Genomic DNA, 7,343 nt, shown 5'->3' with positions numbered 1-7,343 from the left:
AAGAAGAGAGAGAGATTCAGAAAGCATGACACAAAAGGAAGACTTGCATGGGGTAAAATCATCTAGCAATATATAAAAAGCTACTGAAAATAGAAGTAATAAGATCTTGCTGTACATCATGGAGGGGAGGAAGATGTCATGACCTTCATTTGCAGCTAGGGGAATTCAGGTTGGATGCTAAGCAAAAAGCATTTTAGCAGTGCAGGTAGTGATACTGGAATAGGGTGCCTGAGAGGCTGTGGACTCTACCATGAGAGGTCTTTAAGGGCAAATTTAATAAACATACAGGTATAATTACTCTGGCCTGAAGCAGAAGCAAAGCCTAGACAAGTTCGTGAGGTTCTTCAAGCCCTATTGCTCCATGAGCCTCTGATATTAAAATTCTACCTTAGAAAAAATGAGCTTCCTTCCAACTGCAAACACAGAATCAAATTACAACTACAGCCCGATTTCATACACACTAGTGTAAATCAGGAGGTACTAACCTAAGGGTGGTGGAATTATGCTGCTGTAAATCCCAAAAAGATGGCATTCAAGATCATTAAGCTAACGCATTTTAATGTAACACAAGGCAATTTCAAGATATTTTTTGTACCCATACTAGTTTCTTTGTCCTGTTCTATTCTGGGTTTTAGAGCAATAATGATATTGTCATCTCATTGCCCTGGCACCTGAGTAGTGTGGCAGAATGGAAAAAAATATTAGCCAGGAGAAAAATAAGCTGGTCTGATGCCCCTGCACCATGCTTGAAACCCACTGATGGAAGTTTTGGAGATCTGTACTTTCTTTATATAACTCCACTTAATAAACCAATTTCTCTGACTTCTGCAGCTAACAGTTTCACACAACTTTCTTTTTTTAACTGACTAATTTTGTACATGGTAAGTATTAATTAAAAACGGAACCAAAGGGCTTAACTAAATCTTTGATCTTCTCTGTGCCCCAGTTTCCCCTGTCTGTAACACAGAGATCATATTTTTTTTCAACCCAGACGTCTGCTGGATGATTAGTTCCTTAAGATTTCTAGGGTGCTCTGCATATTCCCAAGTTATTAATTTAGATCATAGCAGATATTCCAACCACCATTTTATAAACGAATTCCCATTTACTGCACTTTTGACAGAATTCAGAGAATGACTGGGAGATTTGTTTTTTCTTCCAAGATACACACTGTCAGCCCACCCAACCAGGCTGCCCTGGCTGAGAGCAGGTCAGAAGTCTCCCAGCAGCCCCAGTGGGAATGGGATCAGCTCACGCTTTCTGACTTTGTCTCCAGGATGCCTGACTCCGACGGACACAACGAGCACCCTCCAACAGGTCCCTTTACTTCTGCGTTTGCACCCTGACCCAGGGGAACTCCCTCACTATCACCTCCCAAAAAGCTGGGCTGCCCCTTTATACATTTGTAGGCAGCTTTCATTGCATACAGGAGCATTGAAATGTCCCTTCTATTTAGCGTGAAGGGCAAGGTAGAAAACAACATCGTTTTTAAGGCAATTTACTTATTGAGAAGGACCAGCCTAATACCATTTACTGCTGGGTAGAAATCAGCTCTCTTTGGGGATAAATGGGATGCACAGTCTGCCCAGTTGCACAAATGCCACAGAGCATCACATGTAGTAGTGATTATATTTAACTCTCCATCTGTGGACACTCTTATCCTAGCAGTAACAAGAGCATTTTCCTGTTTAACTCACTTCAGAAGATAAATCTTGAATGTGAGTAAACTAAGCAGGAAGAAGACACTCATATGCCAGGAGCGAAGTTTCTCAGGCTTAGTGGGAAGACAAAGCCAAGACAAAGTAAGACACACCTGAAGCTATGGATATCAAAAGCTGAGGCTCAAGGCATGAACAAATCACTTTAAAACATTTGACCACACATGAGTAGCCTGCGTACTGGGAAACAGGTATTTGGAAGTGTGAAGCAATGGCCACTAATTCACCAAGGTTATCTGGGACGACATTTCATCACTTTCAACTGTCAACGTCTTTGACTCGGGACAGCTTAACTTATCACGGGTGAAGTTATTCGCATGTCCATGGCTGAGAGGGTACCAAGCAATGACTACTTCCACTGAAGGCTACATTAATGCTTTTGCTTGAGTAGTGCAATAACTTCACTATCTCTCATACAGTACACAATTGCCAAATAATATTTCTGCTCTAGCAAAGCTCTCTATTTTCCATGGTTTCTAAATATAATATAATTCTGAAATAAGCAAGCATTAACTTCAGGTTATTAACTTTGAATGCCAGATTATAGTTTCCATTGTTTATTGCCACAACCGACTATTAAAGAGGCATCTCTCCTTAGCTAAATTTAAGATTTTGTCTTCAGGCATAATAATATCTCTGACAGTTGCTCAACTCGAATAAGATATTTAAGCATATACTTAAATTTAAGCATGCAAGTTGTCCTCTGACGTCAGTCAGAATTTTATTTTAAAATAAATCTGCGGTTAACTCTGTATACAGACTTTTTTTTCCAAATACAATATAGCTGCTATGGCAACAATCAGTAGGGTAGCACTTGTGGTAAAAGGCAGCGTGTTTTGATTATTAAATGAAGATTCAAACCTTCAGAATTAACATGTTTTACTAGCAGCTAATGTCCCTCCTGTTGGCTCAACAGGCCGCAATAAGTCTTTATTTGCTCTGATAAGCAGCACCAAGACAACGATTGTATAGCATGCTCTAAAAGACCACTTAGTATTGCAGAATAAAGAAGGCATTGACTTCCTGTACTCCAAAGATGACACTATAGAACAGATGTTTAATCTACAAGGAAACCATCTCTGCATTGGTAATGAAATCTTTTCATTCACCTCCTTGAAAATTAACACCTAATAGACTCTGTTATGCAAATGTTAATCACAATCAAAGCAGGTATAAAAAGGGATATCTAATCCATGACCATAAGTCTATAGTTTTCTTGTGTGTGCACAATACGCATTCAATTTCTATCATCAGAACCTTATAGAGCAAAGAACAAATATAGTATCAACTTGTCCACTGAAAACAGAGAAATATACCCAATTAGCCAAAAGTAAAAATAAATATGTGGGAAAGAATAAATCAAAAATACCAATGAAGACAGGATAGGAAGGGAGAAGTTACTGTTTGGCCTGAAGATCACAAGCAAATTTGTACAAATTTCTGAAACTATTTTCTGTGCTGAAAAACCTCAGACATTCTAAATTTTCTGCTTTTAGGAGATGCTCTGAAGGCTGGTTCTGAACTACCTTTTGGGAATTTTAGGGGGAAAACTCAGTTCCCCGACAGTGTCCCCATGACCCAGCTGAAGGTCGGGCTTTTGCAGCTTCCAACTATCCCCTCTGCCCTTTCAGTGACCATGCCCAGTAGAAAAATGTCAGATGTCTTTCCTTGACGTCACTCCAGGGTAATCAAGGACCCAGTGTCCTGCTATCACCTGTCACAAAGGCGTTCAGGATTTACATGCAATCTGAGTACAGCCTGCTACAAAAGACAACATCAACAGAAATAGTGAGGTCCCAAGAGTATCTTGGGGTTCAGCATGTTCTGATGCTCTGCTTCAAAAGTAAAGCACAGATGACATCCCTGAAATTCAATTCAAATACTTCTCTGATAGCAAGAGACATACGCTAAGTCTCCAAGAGTACAGCTGGAAAAAAAATGGTAGGTACTTTCCATAGCATATTCCTAAAGGAATCTGTATTTATTCTGACAGTTTTCATGTAAAAGAACAGTCACTTGCTAATAAAAGAAAATAAATTCGTAAACAGACTGAACAGTGTTCGTAAGTGCTACCTCACAGTGGATCCAAAAAGCCACTTTAACTCTGCTTAACTGAGCTGGCTTTAAAATGGGAACACATGGGTGGAAAATTCTTTTGGCTCTGTTACCTATTTTTGGACTTGTCAAAAACAGTTTCTCATAAAATTAATCATATCACCTAGATTTTTCCTGTTTTCAGCTGCTATAATGTTCATTGCTTTTCCCCATATACTTCTTTCATACTGCTATGCTTCATGCACAGTATCTCAGCTTGCCTTCCTTCAGCCAAACTGTGTTCTGTAAAGCCTGACGTCCATGGTCCAATTCATAATGCTAAAGTCAGGTCTTACACAACTGTAAACATCATATACCCTTCCGCTTCAAAGTTTAAGTCTCATCATAGCCAGTGGCATCTGAAAAAAAGAACATAATAGAATTATAATCTGCCACTAGAGGTGCCTGAACATTTCGACAGGCACAGGTTCACATCAACTTCAGGCAAATTTCCAAAGAACTGATGTTTCAAAGTATATCTGGGCTAATACTAGTCTAAAATCTTAGGGACAAGGGTCCTTCACAGGAGCAACTTTCATGCTAGGTTTTCAGTGCTTTGTTTTTTTGCTGTTCAGTATTTCAAACTTGCAGAGGCAAAGGTAAAGCAGACAACTGTTTCATCCATTCTCTTTTCAATTGATATAAACATTAGATTTATAAACATGTAACCAATCATTTTGTACTTCTAAAACTTAAATTACTACAAGATTGAAATATAACTTCATACAAAACTAAAAAAACACCTCATCAAAAGGAGGGAAAGAACTGAGAGAACTTTCCTCTCCTAATATAAATGATCAGCCGGGTTAGCTTTCTATAGCCGTCAACAGATTTGGTTCAAGAAGATTTCACTTTGCAGTTCAACACTACTAAAACACCCATAAACTTAGTCCTCCTTGCCATCTATTGCCACAGAGGCTTGTAACTATCAGAGTATATGCTTGCTCTAGCAAAAATCATCAACCCACGCAACACTGCAAATTATTTTATTGGTAAAATTCTTTGTGGTGCTTGAAAGAAGAGGTATAAAATGGTCTTAATTCTGCAGACTAAGTCAAACTGTTCCTCAAATAAACAGCAACGAGGCAGAAAGGAAAATTCATTGCTTGGCTCAGAAGTTTGTGAATGCTGAGAAAGAGAGAAGACCTCAGCGGGCAGGGGGAGTTCCTCAGCCTCCTCCCATCCCATCCAAATCAATCAGCGCTACAGCTCTACACACCCTTCAGGGTTGGTTTATATTTAGAACTTAATAAAGAATAAAAAATAGCAAATCATACACCCACTCTGCTTTGGGGAAATAAATGTGCTAGTCAACGGAAGATATAAATAATCACACGATGACACAACGAAACACTTCATCCGGTGGCTGCAGTGCAAACCGCTGTCCACCAGCCAGGAGAGCTGCTGGATGTACTCCATTAATCTCTTTTCCAAAGTGATGGATTCTTTTTTTGGGAACTAGCCCAGTTCACTGAGGAGTCATTTTTCCCCCCCCATCAGCTGAGATCAGTCACCAGTAACTCACCACTTTTGATCCAGCCCATGTTCTTCACTCGTAACCGAGACTTTCCAGCAACGATAGCGCAGCTGGTCTGCAGGAAACACCTCCGAACTCCCTATTCATAGTCTGGGCAGGGCAGAGGAAGGAGAGAGCAGGCAATCAGATACAGAGCGATAGGAAAAGTGTGACCTTCCTTTCCCTTGATAATGACACCATTTTCTCCCCTCAGCTTTAACCTTTCAAAAACATTCAAGAAGCCATGAAAAAACCCACAGCCCCATGCAACCTAGGTATACTGACTCCAAATTTTTAGAGGCAAAGCAAAATCTGTAGTTATGGGCATGGATAAATAGGCCAGAGAAAGTGAACGTGACCACTCAGCTCCATGGAAGAGCCAAGCTGGGTTCCTACTCCAACAAGCGCAGGCATTTCTATTAAAAACTGCTTTTGTGATCCATTAGATAAATTGGACAGGCTGTCCTGGAAGCAAGAGAACAAGAGTTTTGTGTACCTAGCTCTCCTGCTCTATCACAATTTACCTGTAGGGAATGTATGAAAAATAAAGCTTTGTCAGGGACTGTCATGCCCCTTCCCACCCAGCTGCTAGTGAGGTTGGCATGAGGCAGAAGCAGCAATGCTTCTAGACACACACGTGAAAGGATTGAGAAACCTGGAACATTTTGATGCTAAATGCAAGGAGGACAGCAGGTTTACGGGGTGGCTAAGCAGTGGCCTGGGAAATTGGAACTTGAGAAGCCACTGTCTAAATAGCACTAAAAGTCTTGTCTGTCTAAAGCCTTCGGTGAATCAGGCTCTATAAGTCTACTCAGCTTCACAAGTGCCTGCAGATACAAGTGGCTGTGTGAGGGTATTAAAACAGGCTGCAGTGGTTTTTTGTCCTGGTAGAATCCCTTCTGAACTACCCCAAGGTCAAACTGGTAACCAGTGCAAACCAATGAAGCTCTGCCCAAAGGTACCAGCTGCGGATCAAACCTCTATCACCCCAAATGTGACTGGAGGTGTATAGGGAGAGAATAGTAAAAAAAAAAAGAAGAGGGGTTTATAAGGGAGGCAACTGGGATATTTACTGCTTTCCAGCTGGCTTACAAGAAAAGAGTGCTTGTATGGCAGGCTTGTGCTCTCAGGGAGCTCCTCAGTGGGGTGGAAAAAAATTGGGGAGCTTATTTACATGCTCAGTTGCTCTCTCTGACCTCTATTAGGAGCAAAAGCAGCATGAAATGAGGTCCAGGCTACTGCAGAGAATTACCAGATAATGGGATTTAAGGAAGATTACCTGTGTTTATACACACCCCTCAGCAGTTAACTACTGTATCAAGCAAAATATATGCTGCCACTTCAGGGGTTAAAACAGATTCATTATCAGAAGGGAGACTACAAAGACCCTAGTGCAATCCTACCGTGCAGGACGAGCGTGTGGAGGTGGGTGTGAGTGTGTACACATGCCTGCTCCTCCTCACAGCAACACCACTTTTGTTGCACTTTCCCAGATACCTCAGACCCAGCCATGAACTGCAGGGCCTTTTGTTAGCTGGGCTGTTGGTTCAGTCCTCAATCGAGTTAAACGCTGTAGCTCCAAAACCGGTGCTGCCCCACGCCTTTTTGATGAGCGGCACAAAGCGAATGAGTTAGATCCAACCCTTGGCAACAACATGGCCACCGGCACCTTTGCTGGAAGTTTCTGTGCCCACTCAGAATGAGTTTCTTCTTTTCGGCCCTAGCAGGGCAGAGCTGAGGCCCTACTGCAGAACTTAATGCCTCCGTTTGTGGAGGAGCAAAGCTGGGTCTCTTGGGCTGTTAATTCTACTGGCATTTCTTCATAACTAGCCTACGGCTTCCTCAGAATTAGGGGTGGTGGAGGAAACAAGTCTAAATAACCGCAACGCAAACATTTTAGAGTGGAAAGCAAGCACCACCCTAAAAATAGCACGGAGCCATCATTTTAAATTACATAGAGCAAGAGCAATGCCCCTTTGGAAACTCTGATTTCAAGGTAACGAGGGTGTTTGTTG

The sequence above is a fragment of the Cariama cristata genome, unplaced genomic scaffold (assembly GCF_000690535.1).
Source record: "Cariama cristata isolate BGI_N322 unplaced genomic scaffold, ASM69053v1 scaffold1628, whole genome shotgun sequence".
In the NCBI taxonomy this organism is placed as follows: Eukaryota; Metazoa; Chordata; class Aves; order Cariamiformes; family Cariamidae; genus Cariama; species Cariama cristata.
Note: the sequence above shows the minus strand (reverse complement) of the source record.